General features: G+C 44.1%; 1 non-coding gene across 1 annotated transcript; it reads left to right on the top strand.

The window, feature by feature from the left end:
• Positions 1–6,682: 6,682 nt before the first annotated feature.
• TRNAW-CCA (transfer RNA tryptophan (anticodon CCA)) lies at positions 6,683–6,756 on the top strand. Its single transcript has one exon. It is a non-coding gene; the product is annotated as a tRNA-Trp (tRNA).
• The last annotated feature ends 976 nt before the right edge of the window (positions 6,757–7,732 follow it).

Here is a 7,732-nt window from a genome sequence, read left to right as displayed (position 1 = left end):
TACAAGGGACGTGAGGGTGCTTGTAAATCACTAGGTAGCCATACAACACTCGGTCCAAGCAATGCCCAAAAGTCCCATGCCTTTCTTGGACGGACCTCGCGCCGCTACCGCCGTTTCTAGGACCGACCGACGCCTCACCTGCACAGGCACGTGGTTCACCGGTTCCACCTAAAACTCTCATTTGTTGAAGCAGGGTAGGGGCGCTAACGAGCAATAAAATGGATGCGCTAAGGCGCAACTTCGCGCAGCTGCTACGCCCTTGCTTCTTGCCTTATCTTTTACTAAGAAACTAATCTAAATAGAAGCCCTTCTTTCTCAAAGTCAACTTTCTCCTTTCTTGATATTCAAGCATCTCAAAGTCTATCTATAACGATTGTTATTTCATATCGGAGCTTCTGCTAAAGGAAGTGGTGATCCCTAGCTTGAGACTCAAACTCCGGAAGCTGACCTGCCAACAAGCAAGCTGACATAAGGATTCTAGCTCGCGCCAAAAATTCGAGAAGAGTGCTCAGCCTTGGTTGAAACAATTATAGGTGTCAATGGACCGATTTCACTGGCTAGCTCGTGCAATCAAGGAAAAATTCCTTTGCCTTCTTTTTTAAAAATGAAAAAGTAAACTACCTTAGTAAGCTAGTAAAGAAAGCTCATTAGGTCAAAACTAGGGGAGTGCTTATCGCAAGAATATAGCGATCGAAGAGCTATGGCTCAGCTGCTTCGCGTATTACACCGTATTGCCCGAATGGGGCATACTGCAAGAGCGTAGGTGAGACCCCGTCGTAGTTCTCAATCATTTTGTGGCACCGGGCGTGGCTGAACCATCTACGATGGGGGGAGCTAATGCAATTTGAATTACTGCAGACTGGTTTCCTCCCATATACCCCCGCTGATGCGTATTTCCCCCCACCAATGCATTTGCTGATATAGTCATTTATGAACTGTTAACAGGTCCAAAGAAAAGCTTTTACGTCGACAATGTAGTATCAACATGTTCGGGTGTGCTTGACAAGGAGCATGCATATACTGGCTTACCAACCCCACAGCATAGGTAATGTCAGGTCTAGTGATAGTAAGATATCTAAGTTTTCCCACAAGCCTCTGATGCCTGCATCATCCAAGGGTTCTTTTCTTTTTTCTTCAAGCTTATGATTTTCTTCTATTGGGCTAATTGCGGCCTTACAACCTAACATCCCGGAGTAAGGGCCTTTCTCACCTCCTACGAGTCGTCTGGCGGAAAAGACTTTCTGAATGGGGTAAAAGAACTTGGGATCGTCGATCTCTTCCTTAAAGATTGGGATGAGTCGATGTCGGTCGATGGTGTGAAAACACTTCCTGATGTCGAATTCCAAAAACCAGCGAGAGGTTCCCCACTCTTCTTTAATCCATCTTAGGACGGAGTGGAAGCCTCGACCCGAGCGGAAGTGCGATGTGTCTGGAAACTCGAGATCGTAAATGGATTCGAGTACCATTCTGATCGCCTCTTTCATGATCATTTCTATAGGTAGAACTACTGTGAGCAGTCTAAACTTCGACCCTTATTTCCACGGCTTTAGCCTTAAGCTAGGTTTGGTTGTAGTTCATGTATTGTGCGAACCCAAGCATTAAATAGCGCCGTTTAGTGGCATGCCAATGTCCAAGATAAAAGGAACGAGGGGAAGGATCGATGAGGCGAGTGTTCTCGAAGAGAAAATTGTGATGGAAAAAGCGTGAGGAGAATTCTAAACTCGAGATATGCAAAATAAAAAGACTCCCTGGGAGATGGAATTCTTTGTTTTAGGTCTTGATAGATTTTTCTATCGATTGAGGATGATAACTGTCCATTAAAGAAGGTTGAAGGCCAAACTGATACAGCGAAAGATCCAGTTGATGGTCATGGGAACAGTAGCGATCGGCCGGGGCTGAAGCAGACTGGAGCTTCGTAACATGTTGACGAAGGCCCCCGAACTGAGGGTTCGGTCAGTAGAAGGGATGACTTTGTCTCCTCGGAAGAAGAATAGCCCCGCTCTCTAGCCGACTGATCCCTAGTATAGCACTGTTAACAGGACGGTCAGTCGATAGCGAAAGCAAAACTTCTCACATTTCTATGACTCTTTGTTCTCATGACCTCAAATCTTACCGGTTATCTGTCGATTGCCTTCTCTCCCATTACCTTAAAGTTCAATCAGAAGCCTAGAAGAAAGACTGTACCTACCAATCCAATAAGCAGATAGAGTAGAAGAGAAGGCCCGGAACAAGGTTGACTGAGACTGCCAACTGCAAGGATAGCTTGGTATCCAAACATAAAAAATTATGATCCTTCTTGTGTACATAACAAATTGGGTGGGTATAGGGAATATAACAAAAAGGGTTTCCTCGATCATAAAATAAAAAAGAAAAAGCAGACAGGAACAGTTTGATTCTTTAAACCTCTTGTTAGTTGGGACAGAGCATCCTATCTTGTATATTCTCCTTTCCCACCGCCTCGAGCTCTCGCTTTCAGGGTGGATACGCAAGAAATTCACTATGAAAATTGACATGACACAATCCCTGAAGAGTATGATGTGCCCGGCCTTGCTTCTCTTGATCCCCACCCACCTCCCGTAGAGGCGGGTCAATATCAATATCTATACCAGAGATTGCTTTTAGCTTTATCTTTTCAGAGACAGGAGAATTCCTTCTGTATAGCCGAGGGCCCACTTCCCTATATGCGCTTTGCACTACATTGTCTGACGATAACCTTGCCTGACCGCTTCCGTTCTGACTGAGCTGACCGTCGCACCTGACTTCTATATCCCATTATCCATAGATCTCCTTCCTTATCATTACCGGTCTAAGCAGAAGGTTGCTAAGTCAGATGTCTGGTGAACACATTCATAATGAGTATGGGTCTAGAAGGTGTACTAGTAAGGAAGCGAGGTACTGAGTTTAGCGTTGACAAGGCAAGTAGTGGATCTTTATTATCGAATAATATGGGAGACAGTCAAAGCATCAGTCTCAGCATCAACAGAAGAAAAGTACTGACCAACCGTCGTTCCAGAGAGATCCCGAAGGCTCAAACTTTTTGCTAGCTTTGAAAGATGGGCCGAAGGAAAGAGGAAGACCAAACAAAGTCGCGGTCAAAGCAAAGAAAATACTTGCTTTGATATTTCTCCGTTTTATATTCCTCTCCTTCAGGTTCTACTGCACCCTTCGGTCAAGTAAACCAAGCTCACAGAAAAAAGGAAATCTTTTACACCGATGTATCGTACTCTCTCGACCAGGTCATCATAAGAAAATACTGAAAAATCTTTCCAAAGTGAGAGAAGGAGGGAAGGCGCGCTACAACTAACATAACAGCCAACTGAAAAACGGCACTACTGAAAGCCTTTTTTTAGGTCCTATAATAGGGAGGTATAAGCCTCGAAAGCCTTTGGTACTTCGGTAGGGTCGGGCGGCTTTCTTTGCCCCAGCTTAGCGAATCGCATCCCTACATAATGACATTCTTTATTTGTGCGCCCCTTACCGTTCTTGCTCAGTCTTTCAACGGCTAGGAAGGCAGTCGTAGAAACGAAGCCTATCACCACGCCGACCATCAAATACGAGATTGGGCCCCTTCTCAAAGATTTGATGGAATGGCCCACCCCACCCAAGAGCGCTTATGTCATAGGGGAACTCATGGCTGGAAACAATCCTTATGGTTTGTTTTGATAACCGGTAGGAATGATAAAAAAAAAGTCCAGGTTGGTTGGTGAGCCTAGTGATAGGAGACTATCTAGCTTGGTTCGGAGGCTTTCCACAAATTGAGATTTGGCCGTAGAAGGATCGAATTGTATCCGAAGAACAGGGGGATACAAAAAAGTAATAAGAGAGGCGCACAGACCAATTAATCGTATCGGTCATATTCTTGAATTTGGAATGAAAAGAGATCTTCTCTACAATAGTGAGTCCTTTAACAAAAGCGCCCCTTTTTCCTTAACTATTTTTATAGGGAGAATCAAACAAATTCTTCGAGCTAGAGAGAATTTTATAGAAAAAGTTACAAAGCTCTCCTTCAAATATCCCATAAATAAAGGTAGGTCGGAATTGGTGAAAATTGGAAGGACTTTAGACTTTCGGAATAAGGGAAATTGAATTGGAATTCAAATTTAGGGCTTACAGCGCCTTCAGCAAAGAAATTGTGAACCGCCCTGACCAAGTGCAGGTGACGACGACGTCGAGTTGACAACAGAGAAAGACTCGGCATTCAGGCGAGCCACCCGGTGGTGTGGTACATAGTGGGTTTAGTACGCCCCGCCCAAACAAACGGCTCCGAAACAAACAAAAAGGTGTGTGCCGCACTCACGAAGGACTGTCAGTGATATACTGGAGGAAGGTAGGGATGACGTCAAGTCCGCATGGCCTTTATGGGCTGGGCCACACACGTGCTACAATGGCTGAGGGAAAATAGAACTAGACAGATCAAGGTGCGGAAGGCAAGAGCAAATCCAATCCTTTTAAAAGAGAACCTGAATCCCCTCTTTCTGCCCTACTTTATGCCAATCACTCTCCTTCTTTCCCCAAAAGCCAACCATGGGATTCGATGCATCAACAATTTCATTGCCTTCCTCTAGAGCATCGGGCTTAACCACTAAGAACCCCACTGCGCAAGGAACATGAACATCATCGTGGAGAGCAGCCTCTATATCGGCAACAATGAATGGGCTCCTTTTTATTTTCTTAATTGCTTTCAGTGCGGGTATATGATCGGTCTCGGCACATTAACGGTAGAGGAAAGCGGAACTGCTTGATGCTGTATACTAAATACAACAAGCCCGATTCGCATCATTATGCTCAATAAAAGGAATGAGGGAAGCTAAAATAAAAAATAAAGACTATCACTATAATTATCAACGTTAAAATAAATTGATCCTCGAATTCTCGTATTCCGTATGTACATGTTCCTGCGGCTCGGATGAGTATTCTTGTTTACATCATTACGGCTATAAACACTTTTTTGTTCCTATTAACAAAACATCCCCTTTTTCTTCGCTCTTCCGGAACCGGTACAGAAATAGGCCTCCTTTTAATGGACATTCTTAGCCGTCCTCCGAGGGTCAACACCCCATAGATCAGATCGTGAACTCTTTCAGACTCTTAGTTTCACTTGGTTGGGGCAGAGTTTCAGCGTGCCTTCCACCGAATATAAAAAACCTTAGAGCTGCCTAACCTGCTGACATCCCGGCGAAGAGAGTCATTATTTGTGTTACATCTTTGAATTCGAGAGAGGGCTTAAATTCCTACATGGAGCGGCTTTGTTGTACATCATGAATCTTTCTGTTCACACACCTCTCCACATCCATCACCAGGATTTCGGAAGTAATGAAACCTGACTATTGGGTTAACCTTAACATCAGTTGATGCTAGTCTGAGAGAACCAGCAGAGAGGGGGCCAACAATCTTTTCCATCAGGGTTGCCACAGTAAAATATACCGGAGAGGGGGAACTCCTAACAAAAGCACCATGAGACGGGGCTTTTCTCCCAAACATCTCCTTCTGCACGAGTGGCTATCGCGCCTAACCTTTGAAATTGAGCTGCTTCTCTCTCTTGTTCCTTATCTGGTTCCGGCCAGTGGCTTGGAAGCAAGCTACTCGCGCTATATAGAGGGAGAAGAGCAGCAGGATTGAAGAAGCTGGTTCAAAGCTAAGGTATCAATCGGCTTTCTTTCCATCTTCTTTTCTGCCAGGGGTAGATGCCTTAGATTAAGAAAGGGTTGGTAAGCCCTTAGTCCATTCCCGATGATTCTCTCCTGGTCAATTGCTTGGGGTTTCAGACCATTGCTCTCTTTTTTAGTCGTATCAAGTGCATCGGCTTTGCTTTGACTTGCCTTGTCCGTATAGTCAGTAATCGATGTAAGAAAGATTCTTCTATGATAAGTGGCCCATTCCACCTTAAGAATCTGCCCATTCTATTAGGTTTCCTGTAGAGCGAGGGCCTCTTCTTCCTGCCTTTTCTGTATATAGAGCATCGGATTCAATAGCAAGGGTTATTCAACTAAGACCGGATTCTGTAGCAGAGGAGAGCAGGAAAGAAAATAAGAGAATAACGAAGGTGCTGATAAATGACGAGAAATGTGCTCAATTTATCGCTTGGCCGAACAGATTAGCCCTCTGATTGAATCGGAGAAGGCACGACTAGTTAGAAGATTGTGGCACCGCAACTTGGGTGAACTTCCATCACCAAGTGAGATGGTAGAAATTATTATTAACCAGTCGTGGGTGGCCAAGAGGGCCTACTTGGAGACTTGGGATCTCAGCAGGAAATGCGAAGGTTGCAACAAGTCGGCCGGCCAAAGAGAATCAACTAGTTTAGTTCTGATCTGAGTAGGCTCATAATAGGGAATAGCATGTCTTTAAGCAGCTGGCTTCCACGTAGCTATAGCTGCAGAGGATAGTCTCTAAAAGCTACAACCGTCTCTTCTTATTATTTTCCAAAAACATACCTAGGTTTTGGCAATCACTCTACTGACAGAGAACAAGTAAGGCTCTATTTATAAGACCTAGCCTATACAATATTTAGGGCTACACCCAGGGAACCTAGTCAGGTAGCTTTGGTGATTTAATTTCTTCTCGACACATAATTATCAAACCCTAAATAAAAGCATTCTACCTCTCACTATTATCTATTTCACTTCTGTTCAATTTGTAAAGAATCCTTTTTCTTTACAGTCGTATCTACTATGATAAGAAAGCGCTCTTAGTTCAGTTCGGTAGAACGTGGGTCTCCAAAACTCGATGTCGTAGGTTCAAATCCTACAGAGCGTGATTTTTTTCTTCTTAGATCGAATTAGAATGAAATAGATTCATTCAGTAACTTTCACAACAATCGAAATTTGACCTCCTGTGCTTATGAATTAAAGAAAGAAGGAGGTCAATCAAAAAAAAGAGATGTTAATTAATCAAAGGTCCAACTGATCACCACGCCTGTATTTTAAATATGCAGTTAGTAATAATCCAGCCAAAGATCGAAGTGGGTAGCTCCAGTAGACCCATAGATCATGGAACAAATAGGGTGGGTAGGCCTAAGCACCACACTACACGTATATACGCGAACCCCCCTCGTTACCGTACGTGCGACTCTCACTGCATACGGCTCGCACAAAGACTCCTAAATCCATCCTGAGCCCTTTCTTCCACCTCTCCTCTCCAATCCTCGATCAAACTTGTGTTCCCCGGGCGCTATGAAATGGGGGTCTTTCCTTCGCAGATTCAGATCCAACCAGCAAGGCATACGGTCTTGGACACTTAACCAAGCTCTTGATGAGCGGTATCTACCTTCACCTTATTCTGCTCTCCTTAGCCTCCGGCTTGGGCATGGTGAAGTAAGGGGTCAGTGAGATCGACCCCGATCAGTGCAGTTAGATAGTTAGAGTTAGTAGTTTCTTCAACAATTCTAAAAAGAGGAGTTGCTCTTAGAGCTAGGGAGCGAGTGGAATAAACGAGTTCAATACGCTGGATAAGAAGCGTAGTATACGAAGCGATCACTAGATCGAAGGAGTGTAATAAGTAGAAAGTGGGTAGCGAGGAAGAAATCCAATAGCCTGCTCACAATTCAACTTCCTATTCAAGTGAATCCGCCTAGAGCGAGCCAGGTGTGGGATCTTTCCCCATAGCTTTCTTTCTTTATTCTTTATTGCCTGATCTTTCTTTTCGTTGTTGAATCTCTCTTTGATTAATCAATGTGTGATATTCCAAATCCTCATTACTAATGGAATCCAAATGATCTCTGGATTGATCAGAA

The sequence above is a fragment of the Nicotiana tabacum genome, chromosome 17 (genome assembly GCF_000715075.1).
Source record: "Nicotiana tabacum cultivar K326 chromosome 17, ASM71507v2, whole genome shotgun sequence".
Classification (NCBI taxonomy): Eukaryota; Viridiplantae; Streptophyta; class Magnoliopsida; order Solanales; family Solanaceae; genus Nicotiana; species Nicotiana tabacum.
The sequence above is the reverse complement of the archived record's forward strand: the minus strand, read 5'-3'. Positions and strand labels throughout refer to the sequence as shown.